This window comes from Falco biarmicus, chromosome 13, assembly GCF_023638135.1.
Source record: "Falco biarmicus isolate bFalBia1 chromosome 13, bFalBia1.pri, whole genome shotgun sequence".
In the NCBI taxonomy this organism is placed as follows: domain Eukaryota; kingdom Metazoa; phylum Chordata; class Aves; order Falconiformes; family Falconidae; genus Falco; species Falco biarmicus.
Window position 1 is genome coordinate 9523971 of NC_079300.1, and position 16730 is coordinate 9540700.

The 16730-nt window shown below is 36.7% G+C and overlaps 1 long non-coding RNA gene across 5 annotated transcripts in view; it reads left to right on the top strand.

Moving 5' to 3' along the window:
- Positions 1-16730, top strand: part of LOC130158302 (uncharacterized) — a 267066-nt gene continuing 250336 nt past the window's right edge. For 4 of the 5 annotated variants that reach the window (XR_008825233.1, XR_008825235.1, XR_008825238.1 and 1 more), the window contains exon 1: positions 2991-5384. This is a non-coding gene — a long non-coding RNA (uncharacterized LOC130158302). Of the gene's footprint in view, positions 2206-2990; positions 5385-16730 lie in introns of those variants that run through there. The other variant, XR_008825234.1, reaches the window with a different exon arrangement.

Consider the following 16730-nt stretch of genomic DNA (forward strand, 5'->3'; position numbering starts at 1 on the left):
TTCAGTATGCTTGTTTTAAAATCCTGAGTGCTCAGGAATGGCTGCCCAGCAAGTCATTATATGTACCGTAGTGCAGCAATCAAAATGAGCCAAATCACTTAAATAGAGCTTTTACTGTACAAATACAAGCAAGTTACTGGCAGAGTACTTTCAGGTTGTCTTATGTCATTAATTTATCTGCTCTACCTGAAATTATTTAGCAGACATACATAGTTTTGTGGTTATAAGCCACAAAACAAGCAAGCTTATGTTTTCACTCTCTTGACCTATAGCATTGCTTCCTCAAATGCTATTAAGACTGCTTGAGTTTAGCAACCACAGTGATTTAAAATGTTAATGATATGTGGCAGACTCTTTACGCATATTAGCTCTCTTCCTGCCTAGTACAATTAAAGCTGATAATGAAACTTCTACAACTGTAAGGGAGGGAAACTATAAAATGCTATTTAAAAAAAAAAACAAACCAATTCTACCCCAGTATGTCTAAAAAGACTTTGAGAGAGATATCCAGGCAAGTAGCATTATTTATCTAGTTACTGCAAAATAAATTGAGGAAACGTGAGGAATAGTTTTACTGCATATGCTTATGCACCACTTCATTTATAAGCTTAATGTTACTGTCATCCTTTGCTGTAAGTAGTGTCCTGGAAATCTATGTTCCTCTGTTGACAGGCTACAAGGAAAGTTTTCCTATTTGTTTTATTTTTTGTGTGCTCATTGGCAAGAAATCAAATTTCTAACTGGAGATTGTACAAATAGGCATTTCTGAATGTTGTTTATGTAGGTGCTGCTTCAGGGAACCATGTAAGCATATGTGCAGTCCAGTTTTTTTGTAAGATGGGCCTCTTCAGAAAACAAAACATTTCATTCAGCCAGTATGACTTATCACTAGACATCATGCTGTGACATCTGCTGAACTTCTTTAAAATGCACTGTAAGAATTATTTGCAAAAATTATTCAGAAAATATATTCAAAAAGAAATTTGGAAAAAACCCTTGATATGCACTTTCAAACCCAGAACTTGTATTTTAAATGCAGTTATTTCATCAAAAACTAATGGGACAGGGAAAAGCAGTTAACTATTCTGCTGTTCAAAGTGTCTGTGCCAAACAGAGGAGTTGGTACACATTGTGGGTAACAGATCTTGTTTGTTCTGCAGGTGTCTTGCGCTGAGATTATGAATTAGAGGAAAACGTGACAATATGTTTGTGATGTGGAAGCTGAGAACAAACCAAAGACATCTCAGACAAAAGTCATCAAAAGCCAGTGGAAACAGCTTTTCTGTTTTTTCTATGAGGGGTGTTATTCTCCAGGTTTTGATTGTCTCTGGCCCACTATTTGGATATGTATTTTGTAATTACATTACCTAGGTGGGCATTTCCTAATCAGAGTACTCTCTCTGAATTATTTTCATTAGCTTTGGCAGTGACTCTCTTACCCTGGAATCATATGTCCAGACAGACTGAGTGCATATAAAAGCACAGAATGCATAAGTTAAGCTTAGAAAGAGCTTTCCTCATTCACCTGAGGAATTTAATTTTTATTAACCCATTTTATCATTCAAAAGTGCAATAGCTATTTGCAAATTCTCATGAAAACTGCTTTAGGAGATATTAATTCTGGTTATTACTGGGGCTCACTATTTGAAAATTATGAAAAATTAAGCCGGCTTTGTATCAACAATGTTTTGCAGTGCAAAAATAGTCTCAACTATTACTAATTCCGTATCCTTGTGCCAGTTACTGGTGCTTTTACCCAGAAGCAGGTGTTACACAGAATCCAAACTTGTGATACAAAAATAGTCCTTTATCATAAAGAGTAACTGGTTGGGCAACAATACTCTATCTTTATGGAGAAGTCCCGAGTGGGAAGTACAGCATGTACTTTTAGAGAAATAGTACTGTTGTTTCAGCAACAGAATTGGATTTGGGGTTAGGTTCATGTTCATTTCTGCTTCTGAGAGCAACATAAGCAGCAGTAGTGTGGCCAAACGTAATTACGTCCTGTCAATAGGCAGGTTTGCAAGGATAGGAAGTGAAATGTAGAGGCATGGACCTTTACCATTAAGGGTTACCACATTATAATGTGGGAATGTGAGTGGAGTCTGGCTTAAATATGCAAAGCACAACAGAAAAAAATCCCTGTAATTGGCTTTTGATTAAGTCTTCAGTGTGCATTACAATATTGCATGAGTCCTGTATGAAGTATGTTCTGTGAGTCAAGTCTGTCTGTGTCTTAGTGGCAGTCAGTGCTTGCTTAATTATTTCTTCTGAAGCGTGTGGTTGCACCTATGTGTCTTTTTTTATATGTTGTCATGCTTCTGACTTTTAATATGGGGTACTCAAACTATATTGATGCTGTAACAAAAAAATGTGTTTTCTGGTTGGGCTATATTTTTTGCAAATAGCTCTTAATATTCAGTTTGCCTTTATTGCTGCTACCGAGCACTGAGCTGAAACTTTCAGAGAGCTATCTACAATGCTTACAAGACCTCCTTCTTCTGTAACTACTCAGTATAGCCCCTCATAGAGGATGTAAATTTGGGATTACTTGCTAATCATTTAGTAATCATCAGTGCATCTCTGGGATAATGGAAAGATACCATTACTACTACGACTTCTATTGATTTCAAATGTAATGTCACGTACAGGAGCTACTTGGAGGTATGTGCTCTGGTAGCGATTCTCAGTTTTTTGCATTGGCAGCCAAGGCTTAACACATAGTGCTGTTGTTTTGCCTGTCTTCATCTTGTCTTTACTTCCAGAAACATTGTTTAGAATGAGTTACTTAATATTTCTGTGTAATAATAATATGCGTTTGTTTTCAGTAGAACTCGGTCTGTAATTCAGCAATCCATTGGCTTCTGAAGCAAAGCCGTCATTCAGAAGTTCTTCCCCTGCACCAATTCGTAGCCTTCCGTGTGTGTTCCACCTGACTGTTTCTGGATCTTCTCTGACTAGCAAGTGTTCATTTTTAGCCTGGATTATTTCCGTGCCTGTACATAAAATATTGTTATGCAGACAGGTGGATCTGTGGCAAAGGGACACAAATCAGTGGCTGGTTTTGGTTTTGAAATTGCAGTATTGCTGAAAGGAGAGATTCCTAAATATCTCAGAAAATTTGGCACAGGCTGACTTCCTGGTGGTTGTGTAGCTGGGACTTGGAAACCAAATTCTAGATTGCTATCCTCTCCCCCTGGTGTCATGAAAGTAGACTGCTGAGTGCCATTTACACTTGAGCTGCTATTAACTGTATGTAAGGTAAATTCTCAGCTGCTTTAGCTAGTGTTTTGGCCTTCAAATAATAGAAATATTTGCATGCTTCTACATTTTTGACTTGGTTGTGAAAATGTCATGGGAGGGGATATGAACACTTCAGCATCTTATAGGAGATTTCATCAGCATTAAGATGTATTAAGAACCATAGTACTTTGTATAAAAGTGTTCTGGATAATTAAATTTCGATCTGTACAGCAAACTGGAGGAAATCTTGATCTTGACAGAAATCACTGAACATCTTGCTGCTATATATTTGGTTCCAGGAGAGTGAGGATTTCACCCTCTGTATCTCTAGCTGATCAGCAAAGCCTTTAGAAGGCTCCTCATCTCCTAGGGAGCAGAAGAAAGGCAGATAATATACATGTAAGGGTACCTAAATATATTATGGACATTTAGATGTTGTTTTGTACACCATATAAAATTACATGCCATCTTAGTGAAAGAAAAAGGTGTCAAGACTTTCAAGCTCTGGGGGATGTCCTTGTTACATAACTCAACTGTCCAACTTTCACTTAATTAGCAAGGTTTTGTATAAAAGCATACCGACTCAAAGGATCATAGCCATTCCTGTAATTTGATTATAAATATAATGCCTGTGTGACACCTTTCTGCCTATGATGTTATGTGTAATCCTTTCTGTGTGTGGCTACAGCTCTTGGGAGTTCTATATTAAACTCAGTACTGTGGTTACTTGTGAATGAAATTACTGGAACAGTGTTGGAGGAAAAAGTACACGGAAGGATTTAAGGCAGAACATAGCAAAGCAAAGGCTGCAATTATCTGCAGCTGAAAACAAGTAGCTTTTAATGTGTCCATTCACCTAAGAAGGAAGGGAGAATTATAGACCACATGCTCTTTCTTTCCCTTTTTCTATCATTTCTCTTCTTTTTCCTTTATACAGTTTATCACCCATAATTTCAGGATGTGTTTTGTTTCTTTAAGCTGTTTTATCTATAGGCTTATGAGGTCAGTCATGTGTGAATTCTTTTGTTAGTCACCTCACCTTTTGCCTTGATGATAGAAAATTGATCAGGCCTAAAGTACAAGTTCAATAGACAACCCCCTTGGTCCTTTGTCTAGGAGAATAGCTACCATTGAAGGCCATGAGCAGGTTGCTATTAATATGACAGCCTGCTCTATCTCCCACTGTAATTTATAATGAAATACCTAATCTCCATTATTTTGATCCAAGCAGGCGATCCCATGAAAAAGTCTTTTCATCCAGTTCCCAATGGCAGTTACATGAGAAATGGCAAACCAATAATTTTTGTCAAGTTTTTTAAGCCAACAGAAATGCTTTTCCACTGCTACAGTTTCAAAAGGCACAGATAAAGCTCATTCACTGAGATGAATGAAAAAGCCATCTGGGGTTTTTCTTTTTGACTTCCTTTCCTTTTCTCCATCCTTGTAATCAAATTTGAGCAAAATCAAATGGGGCTTTCTATGAAAGTACCTTTTGTTGATCTGAACGAGCTGGTAATTTACAAAATACCCTTCCTTTGTGAGGAAGGCTAAAGAAAAAAAGAATCAGTAGCTTTTAAAGCTGGGCCTTGGTGGGACTCTAAATGCAGTGAAAGCAGTCTGTGTTGAGAGATTGAAATGCATTTCAAAGCCAGGCCTGAGTCAGGGTACAGGGAAGAAAAAACCTATGTGCATTTTATAAGAAGAAAAACCTGAATGGGAAGGGGAAAAGAGAGAGAGGAAAAAATCTGGATAATACATTAATCATTATTTTGGAAATTGTCTTCCTTACTGACACATACTGCGTAACTAGTGATTGAGAACTTGGATTTTTGTTCTATTATAGGCATCTCAACATTTGTCTGTGCTGCTTTAAAGTTTGAGAGGCAAGGATCCTTGAACACTGCTGGACTATGTTTTAAATGTGTATATATATTTTTTCAACTTTGCTTTTTGTGGTTCTTTTTCTTTTTTTTAACCTTGCCTGTGAAGTATTATGGGGAAAAATACTTGCAGGAAAGCTGAGTTTATCCTTTTTGGCGTGCTAATGTTTATTTTTATTGTATTTCTGCTTACCAGATTTCCTAGTGGTAATTATTTCCCATTGACTCAGACTAAAGGACAGTGTGGACACCTAACAAATAGTAAGTTTATGCCTTGTTTTTGTTATTTATATATCAAGATTAATGTGGAAAAGCTGAAAATGTGTGATTAATTGCAAATTCTGTATTGTAAGAATGTTGTACAGCAGTATGAATCTATTAATGTGAAATACTGATGTGATTTAACACTTCTTATCTCTGTTACTTACCATTAACTGTTTAGTCAGATACAGATAAGTGCATTGTTCTGTGTTGAAGATAATAGAGCTTATAAAATAAACACTAATTTACATGTCATATTCTAAGATGTGAGCAAACCTAGCCCATATTTTAATCTTTTCATATTTACAGACTTGCTTAGAATGTAAAATGTTTCTCCTTTTTCACTTGTGTTTTGATTCAGAATATAAATGCATTTGAAAAACAGCTTCCTGGTTGCACAATATAAAATATTACCAGTAATTTTACAAAAATGTAGACACTCATAATGGAAATTCTAAATTTTATTTTTATTTTTTAAGAAAGCTTCTCATGTTATTTCTACCTTGGCTTAAGCTGTATCCTGGTAGGAAGAGTAAAGAGGTATTAATGTTACTAGCTAAGATCTTACTGTTGTTGTTAATGAAGCACTAGTAAAACCACATTGGCTTTTTAATTATACTTTGAAAAGAGAAACCGTGGAAATAATTTATAACTGTGAACTTCCAGTTATAAGCTATTTGCTTTAGATGAAATTGTATGAGATACGATTTGTTTTGTGTTCCTTATGCATGTGTGTACAACATCATGATATCAATTTAGAAAGCATAATACAGGAAAACAGGTTCAGATTAGTCTTTTGCTTTTTAACATTACCAAAAATCCAAAGTCAATCTTATAAAGTTTGAGTGTGGTTTCCATTAATGAGATCCCAAATTATTTTAAAAATAGCTTCCAAAGTATTTTCTTTGATGTAACCTGACACCTGATTCAATTGGAGAATGTGAAGGTATCATTTTTATATCTGAATTAATTTTCCACTCCTAGTTCTTACTATCCTATTCACTTTCAATTTCCTACAGGATTTGTTTTCCCACATGGTTTTGAGCCATTTGCTGCCTCCTAATGACTGACTCATAAAACAGCAAACATGGAAAATTTCCAAAAAACTTTTTCTGAAACTATTGCTGCTGCATATTTTGTGATTGTCTACCATTTTTTCATATGTTTAGAATTCATGAAGAAATTTGTGACGTTGATTGCTTTGCTTTTTTAGATTTTTAGCAGAGCATTAGACTTTCCACCCTGAGAAATATACAGTATACAGTGCCTTAATGGGAAGCTTCTCTACTGCTGAGTATGGAAACAAAGACACAAATCGTTGACTTCGGATTGTGTCATTTAGATAATGTATGAATCTGTGCTTTCACAGGCTTGCATACCAGTATCATATTACTTTGGTTAAATAAATGTCTCCTTCCCCTCCCCCTTTTAAAAAATAATAATTAACCTTTCTTTGTTTAGTTTCCTATCCTTCTCCTTTATACATTATTGAACTCCAAGATACCGTCTTTGTTAAAGACTTTGTCAAATCTAATAGGTTTTAATTGATTATTTAACAAATGAAGCAATAACAAAGCAAGAGAGTGTCCCTCATGATCTTATCCTGGTATCAAGGCTTGTTGTCTTACTGTGTTCTGTTCCTAGCACAGTGCAGCACCAGTTTGCTCAAAAACTTTTGGACCTGTCAAAATAGAAATAAATATTAAGAATTATATGAGACATGTAGAGAACATTAATTTTTTATCTCTGTGTGATCTTTTCCCGCTTTTTAGTTCTTCTAAAGTTTTTAAGGGTGTGATCTTGTAAGCAGAAGAAATGAATTGGCATGAAATTGTTGAATGGAGTTCTGACTTTGCCCCCTGTTATTCATCTATGTTTATGGATACACTCTAAACTTTTTCCTAGATTGAGTTACTCTCAGCAACAGCATTCCATTTGTGGCAGAATGTTTGTAAACCACTCTAAGGTTCTTAAACATGGGTTGGATCCCACAGGAGTACCTCCAGCTGTGCCTTGTTTCAAGTTGCCAAGCCTTGTGCTTGAATCTTTCAAGCTCAAACATGTTTTGCATTAAAGTATGATGAATTAATATAATAAATTACTTGCATTATTTTTTAAAATAAATGTCCATCATTTCAATCACCTGTTCAGAAGGCTTTGTTGCAGGAAAGACTCATAGCAACAAATGACTAGTACTTCTTTTTGAGAATGCGTGTAAATGTGTACTTAATTTTTGTGCATAATTATTATAGACTGATTTGAATCTTTGAGGGGAGTTTACAGTAATGAAAAAATGAAATGGGGAAATGAAGTTATATCAAATAAGTTAAAAAGTACTTCCTCTGTTAGCGAACATAATCCAGTACAGCATAAACTGAACAAGGAAATGCTTGCTATGACAGGTTAGCAACTCTATGGATGAGCTGTTGTATCTGTTGAAGCGACTGTTGAATATAAGTAGATCATTCTAGTGCCCAAGGTTAGGGTGTTTAATCAGATTGTTTGAGTGTTTAGTAAATCTGAGTTGGATTGGGATGGGAAAAGATACTCAACTGACTTTTCAGTTTGGGGTTTTTTGGGGGGTTTTTTGTAATGTCTTAAACAGCAAGAGGTGGAGACAAAGGACAATAATTCCTGAGTCTTATGTGCCCTCTAAGGTTCTGCATTGCCTGCAAGAAACACTTTTCCTTCCAGCTAAATTTTTCAGTCACTGAACACTAAAAGCGTACTTAGCCTTAGTGAATATATGTAGCAGCTTATGGTGTAACTGGATTCTCATAAAGATCATAAGAAAATGCAGAGCTAGGCAGTCTCTGAACTGGAAGGAGTCGCTTCAAGCAAAACAAAAGGAGAAAAAGGCTACAGAAAAATGTGGGAATTGGAGTGAGTATAGTGTGTTAAAGAAGAGATAAGAGAAATTCAAAGACTGGTGGGGTGGTGCTGAGATAAGGAAAGGGCATTAACACTTTGATGCTCCTGGGCCTAGGCCTTCTCCTCAAGGTCTTAACCACCGTTTAGATTCGCTGTCTCAGGGCTGATTGCTGTATTCAGTTAAAAGTAGTGTCTGTGTTCACATTTCCCTAAAAATGGCATTTTTTTAAAGTTGATTTTTCTTACTATATTGTTACCATTCAGTGTGATCTTCTTAAAAGAAATGTCAGTTTCTCCTCAGAAACACTCACACAGTGAGACTTCACACTCAGATGCTGATGAGCAAAACAAGGTATGTCTACAGTAGCGCTGGACAACCTTGTGTCCGCTTTTTCCTAGTGCCAATGCTTAATGATATCTTGTTGGGTGGCTGGGGGCATTGCTGATCTTAATTTAAAAAGCAGGGTAACATGCACAGTGTTCTCTTGTGTTCCATGAAGTCCATCCCCAAACATCTCAGGGTGCTTCCAAAATACTTCAGATTTCAGATCTGGCTTTCAATGGTCATGATGGTGGTTGTCAGGGGTGAGACAGTAGTACCAATGCATTAAAATACAGACAAGGAGTATTATTGTGGTCACTTAGAACTGCTGTACTAGTGGCATTCCTGATACTGATTCCATGAGTTTGGTGCAGTCAGGTCTATAATGCAGATAAGATTTGCTGTTTAGCAAGACCTGTGTGTTTTGTTTGGGGGTTTTGTATGTCTTTGTTTTTGTTTTGTTTGTTTCTTGGTTTTTAAAACAGCTCGTTCCTTCTGGATTCATAAAATACATGCAAAATATCTCAGAAAAATCTTTTTGTTATTTTGAGCACCTACTTGGACTTTCCATTTAGTCAGATTTGACTGTGGTTAGCAAACATTTCACATGATGTAAAAGGTAATAGAGAAAGAGGTGTCCTTGTAGAGTATTTCTAGGCTTACATATTAAACTCTGTAAGAAGACAAAATAGTCCAATAAATCACTACATGTAACCCATTGTAGTCCATTCACTAAGAATGTTCAAGACTTGAGATAAAAAATTATCATCAAACTAGTTTTTAAAAATATCTTTTTATTTGCAAATTTCTTGTAGGAGACATTACTATCCAGTAGAGCTGTGATGTCTGGATAATACTGCTTTAAAATACTTTCTGCCAGTTTTATCCTTTTGAGTAGAACAAAACCTCTGAAGGACAGTGTTGAGCATAAGTGCTCATAATGCGGCCGTCACCCACAATATCAGTTCATATTTTTTATGTCTTCTTTCCCCTACCTAATTAAAAAAGAGGGATCCAATGCTATACTTGTAGTTTTGTTGGATAAGGAAGACTTCTTAAACTGATCATTTGTATTTATTTTTTGTTTATTATTCACAGATCATAAAATCTGTGGCGCAACTGGGACTACAAATTGTAGTGTCTTTTATTTTCCTGATTAATAAATTGGACCTGGGAGACACTCACAGGTGTATTTGTTCCTCCAGCTTCTTTGTAATACTGTTTATAATACTTCAACCGTTTATAATAGCATACCAACAGCAACACGAAATGAGCTGGTTCTATCCTCTCCTGATAATTTGTCCTCAAGACTTAGGAAGCTGGCAGGGAAGGGCAGAACTATAGAAGAAACAAGTCTAGTAGTTACTCTGTGAAAAAAACTTGACCTGTGATAGGGTTCAAAGGTAAACGTACTGTTTGCTGCAAGGGTCCTTGCTTTCATACAGCTAGACTTCTTTTTACCTGAGGCACCTCCATTGTGATCTCTTCTAGCTGATTCAGGAAGTGGAAGTTGTGCATTTGTTGACATAATGTTAATATTCAGGGGCAGCTTTTTCAGCATCAAGTGCTTGTTAGCCCTTAATATGGTATTTCTGGTTTTAACTGTAGGGTATCCCTTCTGTTTTACTTAAATGGCTCTGTTTAAACAGAGTAGTTCTGTGGCAGCCAGTCTCTGCATAGGTGGAATATTTAGAGCAGCCAGCACCAGAGCACTGTATGCTTTGTTGGACAGTCCTTCATTCCTCATTCTTCCAGTGAGTATTCCACTCACAGGGATACCTAAGGCTTCAGGCAGAGCAGTCTTTTTCCTTGTGCCATGATGCGCAGACAAGCCATGCTGGCACCTCTGCCCATGCTATCTTCTGAGCAGTCCAGGGCCCAGTCTCTGAAGTATTATCAACAAACATCTTAACAAGAAGAAGTGTCAGCATTTTTTGAAAGAAAATGGTTTAAATCAATTATCCTGAGTTGAGCAGTAGTTAATTTTGAGTGGGAGTGAGTTATGTGCTGAAAGATCTAAAGTGCTGTTGCTTTATCATGTCCATCTCCTGCTATCACAAAGAATGTTTGTGGTAGATTGCAATATCTGTTTCTGATCAAAATGTCCTGAGTTTAAGTAGCCATAGTTTCTTAGCAGTGTAACAGTGGCCAGTTGCTTAGAGAGACAGCAGGCAGTCTGTCAGAGTGGCAGTAGCTTGCTGGAGCTCCAGTAGCCTCTCAGGCCAGCAGACTCCTTAACTGTGCATAAAAACATGCAACTCCTCTGCTTGAAAGATAGTGCACTTGGTGCTAAAAATGCATTGATACTTGGGATAGCTATGGCTGAATTCTACAGACAACTGCATTCAGTTTCAGCTAATCCTGTAACATGTATTTTTGGAGCCTGAGACAAAGAATATCTGTTAAAGGGCAAGCACAGACTCTGGTGGTGTAAAGCCCTTTCTCTATGTTTCTGTGATAGGTAAGTCTTTATAGAAAAAAACCCAACAACTCATTTTGAGGCCATAGGATGCTATGCATGTTCCATTTACAACTTTATGTACATTACTGCATCTTATATTTCTGTTTGCAATAAACCGTACCTATTAGTGGGTGGAATTTGATTGAAATCATCAAAGTTCTAGACTAGGGATTTGTAGGAATGTTTCTTGTTCCTTTTATTTGGAACCGAAGAATGTTATGATGTATCAAGGATATGTCTCTTTTTAAAGTTTTTTTTAAAAAACTTTATTAATTTTCTTGTATCCCTTTTCTATACTCTTCTCTTTCTTTGCTAGTCTACATCCGGGAGTTTTTTAGGCCACTGACGGATGACTTTGACATTTGTTTATATATGCAGTAAAGATCCAGTTCTTGACTGAAGATTATAGGTGCTTCTGTGTCGCCTTATCTGTGAAAGCAGAGCAGTATTTCTATGTTAGCCTTATATATGTGTATAAAAATAATTGTACCAGGAAAATGATGTCTGGTAATCTTAACTTCAAAGGTCATATTTAGCACTGATGCTATGCTTTTTCAATTTAAATTAAGGAAGGATAACTTTATGGGCAATAGCAAAATAAAGACTTTTTATCAGGCTGATGCAAGCCTTCTGTGTGTTGTGGAAATGTGCTAATTATTAACACGGCACTGTTTTCCTAACCTAACCTTGCAGATCCATGAGCTTAATCTGGTACTGTCAGTAAAATACCTTTGAATCTAGTGGGAGGTGTTGCAGCTGTGTGAAGAGCTCTTGAGATTTTTGGCCATTTCTGGGATTTATGTTTGCTGTGTGAAGTGATTAAGATCATTGCTGCCCATTTTGTTGTTAGCAAGATGCTTGTTAAGAATTCTCATGATCTGTTCTTTCAAAAATAAAAACTAATAGAAATCAGCTAAGAATATTAGACTAAGTTCCATCATGGTTCCATTGTTGATAGATCTGACAACATATGATGGCATCTTTCAAGTCATAAACATGTATGTAGTTAAATTTAATTGATTTATGCATGCAGAAAACATAAATATCCTTGCACAAAAAATGCTTTTTTACAGTTTGAGGAAATCCTTCCCAGAGTTCTGTCTGTTCTATCAGCTGTTGTGATTTAATGCCTTCTATTTCCTCTGCTTGAACACCTCTCTGAGGTTTCTCTCATCCGAAGCTTTGCAGTACAGCCTTTCTGGTGCCCATCAGGTCTGTCAGGTAGGTGTGACTTTTCTTATGCATGCTGGTAACAGTGCAAGTCAATTGGAAGCAGCAAATGGCTGGGGAACAAATATAGACTAAAGGGAAATTTGGAAACTATTTTGTAAAACAGATATGCAGATTACTAACTACATAATATATATGTATGAAAAATTTTGTGGTATTTGAGAGCAGGGCAAAGTTAAAACAATTGACAGATACTGAATTTGTAACCTGGAATTTTTTCCCTTGTGAAATCCATGTGGCAAGGGGCTGAGATCTCATTAGTTTTATATATATTCTGTAACATTTTAAAGCTGAAATTCTTCTAGAAATTAACATCCTTTTGAGCATTTTTTCAGTCAAGTACATTTGACTCCATTTATGGAGAAAGCATAGCCTGCATATGCAAGAAAATGTATGAGGGGATTGGTAGCATACAAAAGTGGATGAAGGAAGTTGTCAAGTCAGTGTAAACCCTGAATGGATTTATAGCAGAGTGAAGTTTAAAATGTACTTGATTTAAAACAGAATATGCAACATCTTTTTTTGCTTGCCTTCATAAACTTACCATGTAAGTTCAGCCTATTAAAGATAAATGAAAAAGAGAAGTTATGAAATGAAAAGTAGCTGTAATACCCAGATTGAATGTTTGGGTGGGAGTGAAAGTAGGAGTTACTGGGTTGGAACAGATTCCTTAAGATCTGTCACATCATACCATTAAAATAAAGAGCTAGACATAGTAATTTTAAAGGGATATTGTGTAAAAGTTGGGAGATATTAATGCAGTAAAATACATTGATGGATTCCAAACTTACAGTCTATTATACGTATTATACATAATAACTGTCAATAGCAAAATACTTGCTTTGTGTACTGGATTGCTCTTGTGAGGGGAATGATTACAATACATTAGAAAAGTTTGATTCCATCAGCTCCCTCTGTGCATGTGTGTGTGTTTGTAATTTCATTAGGTGGTTCTTCTAATGGATTGATTTTTTTGATGAAACTTGTAATATAAGCAAAGACCTTCATAAATGACCTGAATTCTTTTATTTTTATGTGGTTATAGTCTTAGCAGCTGCAGTCCTCATGTGAGAATGCCAAAGGATGGAGAAATTATTTAAGTTTCTTTCATTCTGCCACAGGCATCTTAACGGCCACGGGCAACTTGCTTCATCTATCTGTTCTCCACTGATATCTGGTCTCATACTGATAGTATTTTGATGATAAATAAATACATCTAAAAGTACTTAAACACTATGGATAAGAGGGTCATATAAATTATCAAGACTTTTGATACAGCAGTGTATAAAACTGTATGATACTTTTCCACAGCTAGGCATTTTATTCTAGATATTTCGGTTACTACCTGGTTCCCCACACTGTCTTGTCTGGGCATCTCACTATTTATACCCATACTTACAATGCCCTACCTTCCCATTTTATTGTGGGGTCCTTGGATGTAGAAACCATTCTTTTTGTTAGGGTATCACAGAACCTCTGAGGAGAGTAGTGAATTGAACTCGGGTCTCCTAGCACTAAATTCTGATCCAGTCTTCCTCAGTCTTCCAGGGACAGCCAATCTCAGGCTCACTGTGAGGTACTGGAAGGTCTTCCCTGACAGTAGATTGTGCAGCCCTATATTGGCATCCTGTGGAGTTCCCTGTCCCAACTCCATTCTTTACAATGGCTAAAGTGTCAGTGTTCTCCTTGCCAATGGTGGATGTACATCTCTTTTCATGAGAGATGCTGTCATGCAAAAGACTTTTGGGGTTTGGAGGTTTTTTGGGGTTTTGGTTTTTTTTTTTGTTTTAAGTCTTGTAGGAGTCTGCCCAAAAGAGTAAAATAGGAAAGGATGATACATGTTGGGGGTGGTAAGTCCCATTTATTGTACGTTGCAAAGAGGTAAGGAACTGGGAAGAAACATGAACCCTGCATTTTCTGCAGTACAGACCTGAGTCTGGCATATCATTAAGATGGTGCAATATGCATCTAGAAGTATATCTGAATTTTACAGCAGTATCTATCTCTTATTCTTCCATCCCTTTAAGGTTTTACAAATTGTATCAAGGAACAAAAACATTTTAAAAACTTTTTTTAAGGAAAGAAAACAAGATACACTTTTTTAAATTAATATGAAGGTTATGATACATATTTAACAAAGCCTGGGAATTCCAAAGTGTAGACAGCCATTGTCTTAATGCAACGGTGTGAGTAAAGGATACAGTGTCAACTTTAACTTTGAATTTTCCTGGCTTCTGTCACTTCATGTCACAACCTTAACATTAGTAATATACATTTTTTTTGTCGAGGAACAATAGCTAATAATGTATTTTGACTAGTAAAATTAAGAAGATGACACACAAATCATAGAAGTTCACTGTGCAATAATAAGGTGTGTCATTTTAAAAATACAAGTGTAATTTTGAGTACTTGGTAACTACTATCTATAGCTACAGAAATATCACCACCACCTGCCTTTTGGCAAGAAACTATATTTTAAGTTTATATATAGACTACACAATGGGAGAGAGGGGAAGAACTTTTAGCTGAGAGTTATACTTTAGTACAGAGCATGAACTAAATATAGTGGCTATGTCATCACAGCAAGGTTGCTTTGTGGCAAAAATACAAAAACTAAAACAGCAGAGACACATTACTGCTGGTACACAGTCATTAGAGATAAATGAAGATGGTTATAGAAGCAGCTGATAGAGGAGATCCTATCTTGAGTGGTAACAATTGAACCTGAGCAATGTCATTTCGACCACTGGGACTGTTTTGCTAACTCTCAGATTCTTTTCATTATTCTCATTTTAACTGAGGTTGGAGCAAGCTGTGAGAAACTTGAGATTTCAACTCTGTGAGAGGGACACACGCTTTAACCTTAATTAACCAAAGGAGTACTTTTGGCTACTTCTTCCTTGAGTATAGCAGCTATTCAGGCCTGTTGGCAAACCGCATATACTTCCCTCTAAGGAGGCAGTAATTGAATCCATTTGCAAAGAAAGGAAGGAGAGAGCAGGATATATCGAGTAGCTCAGGATGGCTGCTTTAAGCTGGTCTTTGTCCTGTCCATCTTTCTCTCCCTTTGCTAGATTCACTATCAAGAGGAGGATGAAGCAGCTTGAGAGCTGAAACTGCAGCTTCTGTGCAGTTCCAGGAGGGACAAATATGACTATGGGAAAGACTGTGTAGTTCTGACGGCTAGGTGAAGGTGGGTAATTAGGAAAGGGAGAAATTGGACAGTTTCTGTGTAGGAAGATGGACAGACATTATTGGCAAAAACAGAATACAAGATTTACAGTGGGTTTTTGAACTCCAAAACCCAAATAACCTGCAAGTACAGGTCTGTTAGGAGCTTGTGCAGAGCTCAGTTAAATCAGAGTAGTTGGACAATATTAAGAATGCATTTTTCTTGCAGAAGCGTAGCTGCTTGGCAAAAGAAAATAACCCATTGTAACCTGGATTGTTACTTTAATTGAGTTTTTAAACTTTCTGGGTTAGTTGAACTACAATATAGAATGACTTGAGTCATGTCCTGGAAGTCAATTCTATCCTGTCCGGTTCCGATTAGCATTCAGCAGAACTTGCAAGATGATGTCTTTGTAAGAGCTGTTGTCCAGCTGGTTAATTTGTGTAAGTCTTAACTCTCAATTCCACTTATAGTCAGTGAATAAACTCTCATGTAAGGCTCAGGACCTGATCTCCCTCTTCCAAGTGAGGGTTTTTCCCTGGGTATGGAAATATGATCCCCTTTGCTGAATCATGATGTGTTTGCAAAATAAGGCAATTTAAATTTAAAAAGGGGTTGTACTGCCAGCTAGCACATTAACAGGTGATTATAGGCCCTTCATTTTCAATACTGGAACCTCCTCAAACAAATTATGACTACTTCTACAAAATCTGGACAGTGCTCAATGGCTGAAATACTGTGTAAAAAGGAGCATTACCACCTCTAGCACCATCTTGTGTTTTCCCTTAAAATGAAAGGGGAAGAGGGTCTCGAGCTCCATCACTAAGTATGGAGACTCTCCTGTAGGTATGTTAGTCACTGTCTGCATATGCTATTGAACTGGACCATTTGGAGATTTAACAGGAAAGTTACTTTGGTGGGATCTTTATTACACCTACTGCAAATAAGAAAAGGTCTCCTGTCCTGATTTTGTTTGTGAGGAATAAGGGATGATTTGCCCCATGGGGGAAAAAAATTTGGCAATTCTGCAGATTTTCATTGCCTGCCAGTTAAATTACATGCAACCCCACTCTGAGATTTGGTTCTTTTGTGGCTCTGGACCATAGTACTTAGTTGTGGTGTAGTTTTGTTTTGTTGTTGTTTTGTTTTGTTCATTAACATGCAAATTCACAAAAAATCTACATGCTTAACTCTCATTTTCTTAAATATGTAGTTAATTTTGTAGGTCTGGTCCTGAGAGCCTGATCCTGGAAGAATCATGACATCAGTGTACTGGTGCTAAAGTCAGTG